At 48.3% G+C, this 5,607-nt stretch overlaps 1 pseudogene; it reads right to left on the reverse strand.

The window, feature by feature from the left end:
• The window catches only part of LOC103775183, a 16,234-nt pseudogene that overhangs the window by 7,498 nt on the left and 3,129 nt on the right, over positions 1 to 5,607 (reverse strand).

The raw sequence follows: 5,607 nt of genomic DNA on the forward strand, positions 1-5,607 counted from the left end.
GTCAGTCTGACTGGCTGCTCAGACACAAGTTGTGCCAAGAAGCTCGTGACTTTCTATTGTGCTTTTTTATTTCACGTATCTTGCCCCAGCTGACTCTTTCAGACAGCCAGCTGGAGACATACCCTTTTGGTCAGAGGAACACCCCGGGGCATGCCGGGTGGGAAGACAGCAGGGTTCAGTAATTCCACCCTTCTGAACAAACAGCATCAATTTTCCAGGGCTAGCGAGTGACACGTTAAGTCACACGCTGAAGATTTCTATCAGCTTCACATCTGAGACCCCGAGGGTCACCTTTTCTCTGCCTCCATGAAGGGAAGGAAAAGGAGCAAACCAAGACCTGCTCCAGGTTGGGCACTTCTGAGCGTGCAGCTGGAGGGATCTGGGGCTGTCCCCCCACAGGGATTGTGGCCAACAGCTAGCCAAAAAGGCAGCTGCAACCCCAAAGGCAACCCCCTCTTCTCAGCAGCTGCTGACCCCTGTGGAAGCTGATTGCTGAGAACATCACAAACTCAAGTCTGTGTTGAGAAGCTCAAAAAATTTTTAACTGAATGACAAAATATAGAAGACCTTTGATTAATCTATTAAGATTGATCCACAAAAGCCAGAGCTTGACAGATCTGATCCTTGGGCTCCCCCTGCTGCGGAGGCCAATAACAACCCATCAGATGTGTAAATACACTGTTGAACAGACCACATCCAATACCCAACTTAAAGGGATTTAATGACCCTTCTCTTTCCTCTCCCCTTCTATCCTGACACCCTCATTTCCCAGTTACCTACACACCAAACTCCTGAAGACCCTCAGACTTCTCCCCCTTTCAGCACTTGAACAGATGAATGTGTAAATCTTGGCAAGATAAATTCCCATCAAAATACTCTCATGGTAAAATCCTCCTTTTGCATTAGTGATCTTGAAATGAAACTGCTTCTCTTCTAGCCACATTCACTAGAGAAAGGCACCATGAGAAGGCTTTGTAAGGCCACCTATGAGTGTGTAAGCCTAGAAAGTACCTTCTGAGTATCTTTAATAACCCTTGTTGTAACTACAGAAGAGCTCAGCAAGCCTGTGGTCACAAAAAAGCCCATGCTTTCTGGTGGCTGTATGCTCTTTTTGCATTGCAGGAACTATCTGTCAGCTTCTTGGCAGTCCCAGAAGCGAGAGGATCAATTTGTCATCTTCACCAAATGGTATGTGAAAACTTCTGTTCAGACCTTGCAAATCTCTGCAGCTCTCACCTCAGCCATTACCATATCTTGGCATTTCTTAATGAATTTTCCTTCCGCCTTGACAATTGTCTGCAGGAACTTGATGTACTGAACGTTCCTGCCGTGCGTTTCGATGCAGTGGACAAAGTGCTGCACAACACGTTCATTGATCTCGCTGCAAAGCTGGAAGTTGTTCATGAAAATGTGCTGCATTGTCACTGCTTCCAGAATCTGATGGAGGAGAGGAAAGAAAGGAGAAAATAAACCCATCGCTAAAGCCACACAGAGGTCAGGATAAAGTCAATGCTCATGCAGGGTGCAGGACTGTGCACATTTCTGAGGACCTAGGCTTTGAACACAACGGCTCCTATCCAAGCCTATTTTTCATGCCACTTCAGCCCCTTGAACTTTCTACACTGAAATGGTCCTAAACAAACACGTTGCCAACTTTTGAGGCTTTAGAAAACAAAGTGTGACCTCCTCCAACCAGTCTTGTATCAGCCCAGGCCCGGAGGCGATCACCAGGGACAACCCATTCTCTTTTCTTGCCAGAAAAAAAGCAATAAATCACAGCATGAGGTTACTCTTACCCCTGGGTTAAGGAACAGGTTTATGTGCTTGTGCAGCAACGCCTGGTTCTGTTGGTTCCCAGCACAGAAGTTCTGTAAAAACTCGTGTGCAAGCTTCATTATCTCCTGCATCCTCGTGTCCTCAGCCTGCGATTGCATGACACAAGACGGGGTTAAAGAGAATCTGAAGGTTCACTTTCAGGTGAGTACTGGACGAGCTGCAGCCCCAGCTCAGCAAGGGAACTGTCACGTCTCTCTCACACTCCAAAGAAAAACAAACCTCCACCCAGTGCACAGATGCTGGGGATGAGCCTGGCCTGCCTCACGGCTTTAAAGAGCACCAAAAATAACGAGGGGAACGGGAATGGCAGCAGTTTATCCCCTAGACTCGCACACGCCACGGCCCAGCCTGCCAGCAACGTGCTTTAGCCACTTTCACACGTCTGAGCAGAGCAGCACGGGGGCCAAACCACACGTCAGCACCTCGGGGCTGCCCAGGAGGCTGCCAGGCTGCTGGAGCACACGCTGGCAGCCGGCCGGGCGGCTCCGGCACGGACCGTTCCCATCGCCACAGCACCGCCCCGGGCTCCTTCCCTGGCACCTTCAGGAGTCTGTGCCTCTCCTCTGACATCAGCAGGGGTGACCAGCACACTGACAGGATAAAATGCAGCCTGGAAAATCGGTGTCTGCTTTTAGTTTGAAGGAGATTTGTAGATTTCCAAGGGTGAAATACCTTCCACACTGCCTGTCCTGTATGTGTTCACATGTGTGGGACAGAGAGGTGACAAGAGGTGCTGGAGGGAGGTTTTGCTGCCAATTTTTTAGCAAAATATGAAGCAAGGCAGCATGAGACTTATCTTAACATTAATCAGAGCTAATTCTAGAATTACCAGTTCTCAGAAACCTGTTGAATTTGGCTCAGAGGGCAGCAGAGTGACCAGGAAAATGTGAGGAGCTCCCTCACCTATGCAGAAATAAGGACCTGCCACCTGTGACCGATGGGAGACCTGAGGGTGTGCTTCACCAGCACAATGAGCTGCTCTGCAAGCTCAGACCAGAGAGCTGCCCAGTCACAGTGGGTTTCAAACCACACTGCTGACACGACCAGGCACTTGGACATGGCCAGATATGAACAGCAGACCTCATCTGGAGAGCCACTTGATATTTGTCTCTAAGGGGGAGTTTGGGACTCTACAACTGAGGGGGGGGTTTAACTACTGGGCAGACCTGCTGATCAATCCCACACAGGACCAGTGCCCCAGTTTCCCTCAGTGCTGCCAGGATGGCACAGCTACCCCATAGCAATAGTGAGGGTCTTGCTTCCACAGACAGCTTCACTTCAAGGCAGCACACAGCTCCCACAGGAAGCTGAGAACTAAACCTTGGTCTTACTCTGAGCTAGGATGGACAATTATTTCTTCAGGAAATGGTGCATAACACTGTATATTCAAAGACTTCAATCAAAGCTTACCCAAGAATCTCCTCCTCTGGAGATATTCCAAACCTGCCTGGACACAGCCCTGAGCAACCAGCTCTGGGAGACCCTGCTGGAGTAAGGGGGTTGCACAAGATCTCCAGAGGTCCCTTCCATCCCTCACCATGCTGAGGTTCTGTGACCAGCTCCCCATTATTTCTGAAGTGTGGATATTCCACAGCTTATGAGGCTGTAACAAAACAGCCTCTGTGAATCCAACATAAAGGCAACAGGTTCAGGAAGAGTCAGAGGAGGTATGAAAAGCCCATCGACACGACACGAAGCAAGGCAACAGGCATAGAGAAACCCAACCTTTTCATAAGGGATCTGCAGCAGCTCCAGCACCACTGCATGAGCTCCCATGTTCCTCAGGAGTCGCTGCTGCTGCTTGCGGCTCTTGCGGACCGAGGCGCTCTCCTGGACACAGAGCTTGCTGAGCCGCAGCAGGATCTGCAGAGGAGACTGGCTTCAGAGCTGCAGCCCTGGGCTGGCTTTTAGAGCAGCCCAGGTGGCTCCCAGAGAGCAGCAAGAGCTGGCAGCACAGCTGCATGGAGCACAGTGACTCCAGGCAGTGACACGTGTCAGGTGAACCCAGCACTGGGCTCCGCAGTACAGAGACACCAAGATACCATTGCCTCACACCACACCAACACATGCTCTTGGGGAGTCTAAATTTCAACAGCATGGTGGTTTTGAGAGCAAGGTACTCTGAACAGGGCACAGGGAACAGCTTCTCTACTTGCTTACTTCATTGCCTTCAACAATAAAAATATTGTGTTACTATTGAAACAGCAGCAAAACGCCGCGTTTCTCACTAACCCATTCCTCAGGCAAGAACACACGTCATGCTCATCACCCTCCTGGCTTCTCATTCAAGTTGGGGTGTGTTATTACTCAGCAAATACTTTCCACAATGGAAGGGTGACTCAGACTTCCCTGGGTGCCTCCCTCTGAGAGCAGCTCTCCAGAGCAGTGTTACTCATCCGTGCTTCCATTTAACTGCTAAGAAGCCAAGTTTTACCTCTTTTACTACACGGTAGTTGTAGCTGCTAGTACTCTCAGGCTTTTGGGACTTGCTGTGGCCTTCCTGAGGATAAAATCAGACACTTTATTAGTAGCTTATACTATTGTCTTCATGAAGGCTAAAATTAGCATTCTAGAACAGTGCCTGCTTGCTCTTAGAAAGGAATGTCATCCTTCAGATTTCTGACACTCTCAGAAAAACACATCTGTAATTATCCTGTCAAGTCACATCGACCTCTTTAACATTAAATAAGGTGAGGGCAGGATGACTTTAGAGACAGCAACCTCCTGTCCTTTCCTTTCCTTGTCACATTCTGCCTGTAACCAAGTCCTCTCCCCCAAAACTTCTTACTTTTTCTCCTTCTTCACTATTTTTAAACTATCACTGCACAGCTATCATAGTACTGACATACCTCAGTACTATGCACAAGGAAAGCAACAAGTAAATTACTTTTAATTCCAACAACAGATGTTCATAAAGCAGGGACTATTTCTTGAATTCCCTCAGTCTTTTCTATTTGATTGCAGATTATAGGGAGGCAAAAGGTGTTTACTTGTTTCCAAGCCAGGTGTGCATGCCAAGACAGTCCTGCATTCCCAGGTACAGATACAGCACTGTTCTCTTCTGTCACTGAATCATAGTGCCACGGTTCAAAACATCACCTGAACAGCTCACAGCTCTGCCCTGACATCATTCGAGGTGCTTTTGACCAGACAGAGCTCATGCCACCTGTCAGTGATGACAGCAGCTCGGGAGCCAGAGCAAACCCAAACCAACTGCCCTGTCAGAGCCTGAAGGTGACACTTCAGTGGCTGCTACTCCTGAGCAGTTTCCACTTGACATGAATTGGCATCAACTGCCTCAAGTCCTCCTCTTATTCTTGCCTCAATCTATGAGCAATACAGATGGCCTCACCAGGCCATGCAGTGTGCTGGAAAGGTGGGCTTTTGTCACATTTTGGGAAACAGTTACAGCTTCATACAATAAAAACACATGACTTTATGCAAACACAATTACCTCTTTTTTCTTGTGTTCATTTTCACCTTGCCCTCCATCCATAGCCTCATCAGGACCTTGGCCTTTGTACACCCAAAGCTCTGATTTTTCCACAATAGACCTCAGCTGGTCCAAATCTTGTTTTATCTGCTTGTAGTTGTCAACATCTTGGCTGGTAACAAGGAGTTGAACCTTACAGGAATGCAATGCATGAGTTACACAAAAGGGTTGGTTTTAGCTGCAATACAGGTTCAGATGAAGGATAATGCTCTTAGTACACACACATACCTGCTTAAAAGCCTGAAGGACTTCTTGTCTCTGACTGAAGTGTCGGAAGA

Source organism: Merops nubicus, unplaced genomic scaffold (assembly GCF_000691845.1).
Source record: "Merops nubicus isolate BGI_N331 unplaced genomic scaffold, ASM69184v1 scaffold15706, whole genome shotgun sequence".
NCBI lineage: Eukaryota > Metazoa > Chordata > Aves > Coraciiformes > Meropidae > Merops > Merops nubicus.